This window comes from Alexandromys fortis, unplaced genomic scaffold (assembly GCF_014885135.2).
Source record: "Alexandromys fortis isolate MF-2015 unplaced genomic scaffold, M_Fortis_MF-2015_v1.1 scaffold_185, whole genome shotgun sequence".
In the NCBI taxonomy this organism is placed as follows: domain Eukaryota; kingdom Metazoa; phylum Chordata; class Mammalia; order Rodentia; family Cricetidae; genus Alexandromys; species Alexandromys fortis.
The window spans coordinates 1,121,105-1,127,770 of NW_026068094.1; the positions used below are offsets into that span (position 1 = coordinate 1,121,105).

Below are 6,666 nucleotides of genomic sequence, written 5' to 3' on the forward strand. Positions count from 1 at the left end.
GCTCCTGGCGAAAGGGTGAACTCTGTTGGTTGGCTCCACCCCTTTCCAGCTCTGTTGGTTTGCTCCATCCCCTTTCCTGCTCTTTGACCATGGGCTTCCAAGCCTCCTGAGCTGTGAACACAAATATTTGTTTGTTACCCAGAGCTGGGGAATCTCTGAGAGCAGTGCAAGACGACTCACGTCTGGACCTGCTCTTATCATATCCAGGACACCTTGGCGGATTAGCATCCCCTCTAAAGAACACATTTTCACTTTTTCTCTTTAAAGTCTTGTGTCCAAATACGGCCACATTGAAAGGGGAGGGGATTGGGAATTCAACATGAGATTTTTTCCTCCCTCCCTCCCTCCCTCCCTCCCTCCCTCCCTCCCTCCCTCCTTCTTTCTCCTCTCTTCTCTTTTTTTTTGAGTCAGGGTCTCATGTAGCCTACTAGTTCTCTGTCCTCCACCTAAGTACCGGGGTTTTGGCCTGTAACACCAGGCTTATGTGCTGCTGGAACTTGAGCCCAGGGTTCATATCTGTTCAAGTACTCTGCCCACTGAGCTACGTCCTCTGCATCTAATTGGTAGCACTGAACTCAGATCTTTGAACATGCTGAACTTTTTTAACCACTGAGTTATACTATATGCTATTTATCCCTTTTTTTTTTTTTGGTGTGTGTTGTACTGTTAGTATGGGTCAGTGCAGGTGCACAGAGGCCTGAACTTGACATCAGATGTCCTTTGTAGATTGCTCTCCACCCTTCCTTTGGGGGAAAAACATCCCCCTTAAAAATCACATTTATTGCCGGGCAGTGGTGGCGCACGCCTTTAATCTCAGCACTCGGGAGGCAGAGGCAGGCGGATCTCTTGTGAGTTTGAGGCCAGCCTGATCTACAAGAGCTAGCTCTAGGATAGGCTCCAAAGCTACAGAGAAACCGTGTCTCAAAAAACCAAAACAAAGAAAAAAAGAAAAAAATATCACATTTATTTATTTATTAGCCTCACCTTTATTATTTTGAGATAAGAATTACCACTTCAGCCAGGCTGGTTGTGATGGGGTTATAGCATTTGCTGCCATCCCTGGGGTCTCCATGGGCTCTGGGGATCCGAACTGTGGTCTTTCTGCTTGTTCAGAGGTCAGTTTAATTATTGAGCCATCTCTCTAGCGAGCTAGAGGCCTTTATTATGACTGTTTTTTTTTAAACCATAGTTGTACGCATAGATTAGAAGTTGGGGGGCACAGTAGAAGCAGCCAGAAAGGAAAAAATGGGAACAGGCTTATGGACTTCCTGTCTGAGCACAGGCAGGTACTACACGGTGAGTGACTGATGCTAATTCCTCCAAGAATGCTCTTCTCAGTTGGTAACAAAGCTTTAGCAACCCTTCTTCACTCTGAGAACTACAAGTAGAAATCAGCATGAATGCCTAGGGTGTAAATGGTCACAGCATGGTTTAACTTGTTACTTCTAGGAGAGGATGTGTGTTCCATGCAGGCCTTTTCTTTATTAACTAGGAGGGCTTTCCCAGTGCTCTCTGCAGTTGAGCAGAGTTACTAAATGCAGTTTTCCAAAGGGAGCTTGGTTTCCTGAGAGCTATTTTGGTGTGGTGGATAAGTGCAGCTGTTCATATCTCTTAATATTTTACTCTGAGTCACTGGGTGGGCGGAGCTGATTAGTAATCCCAAAGCAACGTGGAGGCAGTTAGGTGTGACTCTTGTATAATTGACTAGGAGAGGCTGAGACAGACCTACCTTGTAATTGCGTGATTAAAAAAAAAGAGAATGCATCACGTGCAAGATCTGGGCAAGTGTCTTTGCCTTTGCTTTCCTTCTGTTTGTTAGTGGAATTGGTATGTTTTTCAGCATGAGATATGTATGCAGGTTAGTTGGTAAGGGACGTGGTTAGCATGCAGGAAGCCCTGGTTTCAGCCCCCAGTACCACAAAAACCAGATGTGAAGGCTCTTGCCTATAATCCTAACACCCAGGAGGTAGAGGCAGGAGGGTCAGGAGTTCAAGGTCATCCTCAGGCTATTTAATGAGATCAGTCTGGCTACATGGGACCTCGTCATTAAATAGGAAGATAGGGTTCATTGAAACTGTTTAGGATAATGAGTCTGGGGACCACACAGACTAGTATGTGCTTTGTGGATGTTGAGGCCACAGCTTGATTTCTAGCACCAGACACACAAAGGCTGAAAGTATCCATGCTGATTGTGCACCTGTAATTACAGATGTGCAAAAGGCCCCTTCCCCCAACTCCACAGAGTTTCACAATGATTCCGCCTAGTTCATCGCAAGTTTGAATTTTGCTCTGTCCTGTATGTTCATGAGTTGGGAAGAAAGAGTTTTTTTTTTTTTTTTTTTTTTAAATGAAACAGCTTTTGGCCAGGCTTGATCTGTTCCCCTGCATAGTAGAGTGGCCAGTGCCAGGCTTCCTGTTGTAAGATCCCAGCTGCCCAGGGCTGGCTTGGGAAGCAGTGTTAAGTTGTCCCGCTGTTCAGGTCCCTGTGTGGGCTGAAATGTTGCATTGTGAGTTCTGATGGAGCAAACTGACATGGCAGTAATTTTCTGGTATGTGGTTTCCAGGGTTACTGTGGTCTTCCAAATAAGGATTTAAAAACAGTCATGTTTTCCTGGGTGAAGCTGAAAACAGTCTATTAAAAAGTATGTGCTGATGGAGGAGGCAGAGGCCGCGGCACGGGGCCGAGCTGTACGGGCCCCAGTGGGGCCCAGGGCCCCTGAGCCGTTCCTGTAGTCATGGGCTGACTGGGACGAGGTGACTCCCTAATCCAGTGTGGATGACTGGAAGCCTAGTCCCCTCATCCACTCCTTTGGGGCTAGGAAGAAACCGAGCTGGTATCTTACCTGGAAATAGAAACTGACAAACCAGCCTGCCCTGCAGAGATTCTGTCAGACGGGGGCTGTGCTTTTCCTGCTGGTGACTGTCATCGTCAACATCAAGTTGGTCCTAGACACTCGGGGAGAGTGATCAGTAAAGCCAATGAAGACCCAGAACCAGAGCAAGACTATGATGAGGTCCTAGGACACTTGGAGTGCCCTCGGCGCGGAGACAGCAGTCCCCGACGTGTCCTGGATGTGATAGTGGACGGCACCGTGGTGCTAGAGGATGAGGCCCGAGAGTAGGGCCCAGGCATCCATGTCATTGTCCTCAGCCATGCCACAGGTCATGTGATGGCAAAGTGTGTATTTGACACATACTCTCCTCATGAGGATGAGGCCACGGTGCTGTTTCTCAACACGTGGCACCTGGCTGTGTGTTGATCTGCACCGTTAAGCACGAGGCTCCTTCCACCTCACAGATACAGCAACAGCTCCACTGTGGAGCCTGGGAAGCCAGGCAGGCCCTGCCCTTGGCTGGAGGGATACTTGGGCCTTCCATGGGACGAAAAGGAGGTCCTGTACTTGGTGATAAACATCCTGAGTCTCCTGCCCCCTCCTCTTGGGGTAACCCGGTCCTGCTGAAGTCCGATGTGCCCCTGAGCTTGGCTGAAGAAGCCCAGTGTCACTGGTCGGCACAGAACTGAACCGCCCCCGCAGGTGCTTCAGCAGCAAAGTTGAGGGCTATGGGAGTGTGTGCAGCTGCAAGGACCCAACACCTACTGAGTTCAGCCCTGGCCACTTCCAGACTTATGGTCCTCAGGGTGCCTGTGGCTGTCATTGCAGGGAACCGGCCCAGTTACCCGTACAGAATGCTCTCAGCCTGAGGGGTGTCTCTGTAGATGATAGCGGGTTTTTATTGATGGCTACTGTGAGGGGCCCGTGGGTGTGGTGGCGCTGTTCGGTCTGAGGGCAGCCAGCACACTCCTGTTAGCATCAGGAACGCCCGTGGGTCTCAGTGCTACAAGACCAGCCGCACTGCCACTTCCAGCCTGTTTCCGGAGGCTAAGAAAGAGGACGTGGACATCGCTGTGGGTTTCTTCAGTTTCCTGAGCCAGTCCATCCACCTGCTTGCTGGAGGAAGATGACAGCCTGTACTGCATCTCTGCTTGGAATGACCAGGGGTGTGAACACACGGCTGAGGGTCCAGCACTACTGTGCCTGGGTTGGGATGGGTGCTTCGGAAATCTTTATCCAAGGAGGAGCTTGAGCCCAAGTGGCCCACACCAGGAAAGCTATGGGCCCTGGGACATGTGGATGCGGATGCCAGAACAGCGCCGGGGCCTGGAGTACATCATCCCAGATCATCCCAGTTCCATCATTTTGGCATCAAGGACTTCAACATGAACAGCTACTTCCACGAGGCCTACTTCAAGAAGCACAAGGTCAACCCGGTTCCAGGTGTCCAGCTCAGGAGTATAGACAGTCTGAAGGAAGCTTCTGCAGTGGAAATTCACAGGCTGCTCAGTGAAGCCGAGGTTTTGGACCACAGCAAGGACCCTTGTGAAGACTCTTTCCTGCCAGACACAGAGGGCCGTACCTATGTGGCCCTCTTTGGAATGGAGAAAGATGACTTCACCACCGGGACTCAGCTTGCCAAGTGCTTCCATGTTTGGGACCCGGATTTTCGTGGCAACCATCAGGACCTGTGGAGATTATTTCGGAAGAAGAACCACTTTTGGTGGTGGGGGTCTTAGTCTCCCCTTACTCAGTGAAGAAGCCACCATCAGTCACCCCTAAGGAAGAAGGAGCCTCAGGGGCTCCAGTACCCTGCAGGGCAGGGCTGGGTACTGTGTACCCCCAGGCAGGCTAGCCCCTCACCCTGTCCTGTAGAATTTTGTAGATGCTGGTAGCGGTTAGGGCTGGTTTGTTTTTAACATGAGATTTAATTACTAACTCTGAGGGGAAGGCTCCCCTGCTCCAACACCCGTTCCTGAGTTAAGGTCTATTTATTACTTCCTTGCTGGAGAAGGGCAGGTCCCAGGACCTCTTTGGGATCCCTGGGCAGCTGATCCTGCCCTTTTTCACCCCATCCTTCCAGGCCTGGCTCAGAATCTAACTTATTTATTGACCGTCCTGAAGGCGTTGGGAATAGGCCCAACGTGGGGCCTTTATTCTTCTCTGGACCAGGACGCTGCCCTGAGGGTGGGACTGGCTCATAGTGAGGAAACAGATGTGCCCAACTGATGACAGGCCCAGTTGGGACCATGTGCTGACAGACTCACTCAGAGACCCATAGACACTGGACCAGGCCTCCTCTCAGCCTTCTCTTTGTCCAGATTTCTAAGGAGAAAACTTAAAACAAAACAAAACAAAACAAAAAGCATGTGCTGTGAGTAATAAAAGCCTGGAGTTCAAGTGGAATGATGGGCTATCCTCCCGCGCTTAGAGAGGGTGCAGTGTCTGTCCTTCTAGGGGAAGATGGAAGCACACATGTGCATGGTGTGGTGTTTGTACTTCTGGGTGAGGAGGGAGGAGCTTGATGTTTGTATTTCCAGGTGAAGAGGGAGGAGCATGGTGTTTGTTCCCTACCTCTGACCTGAGCTATGAGTGAGCCCTCCAGTCTGCTCTGAGAATCGGATGCCTCGTGGGGCTGGTGAAGCCCTTGCTAGAGTGGCTTTCTTTTTTTCCATTGTTTGGTTCTTGGTCAGCTCTAGAGCACAGCCTGGAACGTGGTTTGCAGTTGCTTGGGTAGTTTGTGGGCCTGAGAACCCCACTGTCTTTGCGACTCTCAGCTGGCTGTCTGCGGTGTGAGCTTGGGCAAGATCCTGGCCTGTCTGGGCCCCAGTTGCTTTAGCTGCCAGATGGAGGGAATAAGCATTCAGAGGTAACCACCTTTGGCTGGGAGATGAGTTACTGTCTCTAAGGCAGATGACGGAACTGACAGGAACGTAGTCCTGCATTGGTATAGACTGTTCTCATAATCTTGGTGTAAATTCTTCGGTCTGACTGAGTTGATACTCCGTTCCTGTTCACCATAGCTGACCTAATTTGTCCTGGGTTCTCTAGCGCAGATCTTAAGTTCACCAGGCTAGGTAAGCAGGAGCTCTCAGTGAAGTCTGCATGGCAAAGTTCCTTGCTTTAGGCAGCCCGGGACTTTGATGGCTTTGGCTTGCTCGTAAAAGTGTGTGGGAGGAGGACATGGCCTGGGGTTGTGCCTGCTTTGGGATGAGGGTCATTTGAGTGATTCTGAGATCACGGCTGCACTTACTTCCTCCTAGTTTTCTCCGTCCTGTTGCTTTCACATTACTTATTCTTAAACTTTTGTTTGTGTTGTACCATGAGAGGCCGCCTAGGAGATAGAACTTGTTTGGGAAGATTGTATAAATTCGCATGATGCTGGTGTGTGTGTGTGTGTGTGTGCGCATGTACACGTGTGCACGCATGTGTGTTCTTTCTCCTCAGCTTGCACGGAGCAGAGACAATAAACACGTTGTCCTTGCAGAGTGCCTCAACAGCATGTACTTGCTTACATGCCCCTTACTTACCTGTATGCCCCCTAATGAGTGACCGCAGCCCTTTCCTCCTGGAGGATTGTGTGTGTGGTGGGCACACAGAGGATGGGAGAGGGAGTGTGTGTGTGTGTGTTTATAGAGCTAGAGGTTGATGGCGGCTCTCTTTTTCAGTAGCTCTCCACCTTAGATTTTGAGGCAGGATCTCTCACTGAACCTGGAGCTCCTGATTGGGCTAGATTGGATGACTGTAGTTCCAGGTCTCTGCCTGCACTGAAATCCTGGCTTTGTGGCTACAAATCAACCAACCAGTGAGCCTTAGTCTCCTTGTGGAACAC

The 6,666-nt window shown here is 50.2% G+C and overlaps 1 pseudogene; it reads left to right on the plus strand.

Moving 5' to 3' along the window:
• Positions 1 to 2,652: 2,652 nt before the first annotated feature.
• On the plus strand, positions 2,653 to 4,689 carry LOC126489130 (protein O-linked-mannose beta-1,2-N-acetylglucosaminyltransferase 1-like; annotated as a pseudogene).
• The last annotated feature ends 1,977 nt before the right edge of the window (positions 4,690 to 6,666 follow it).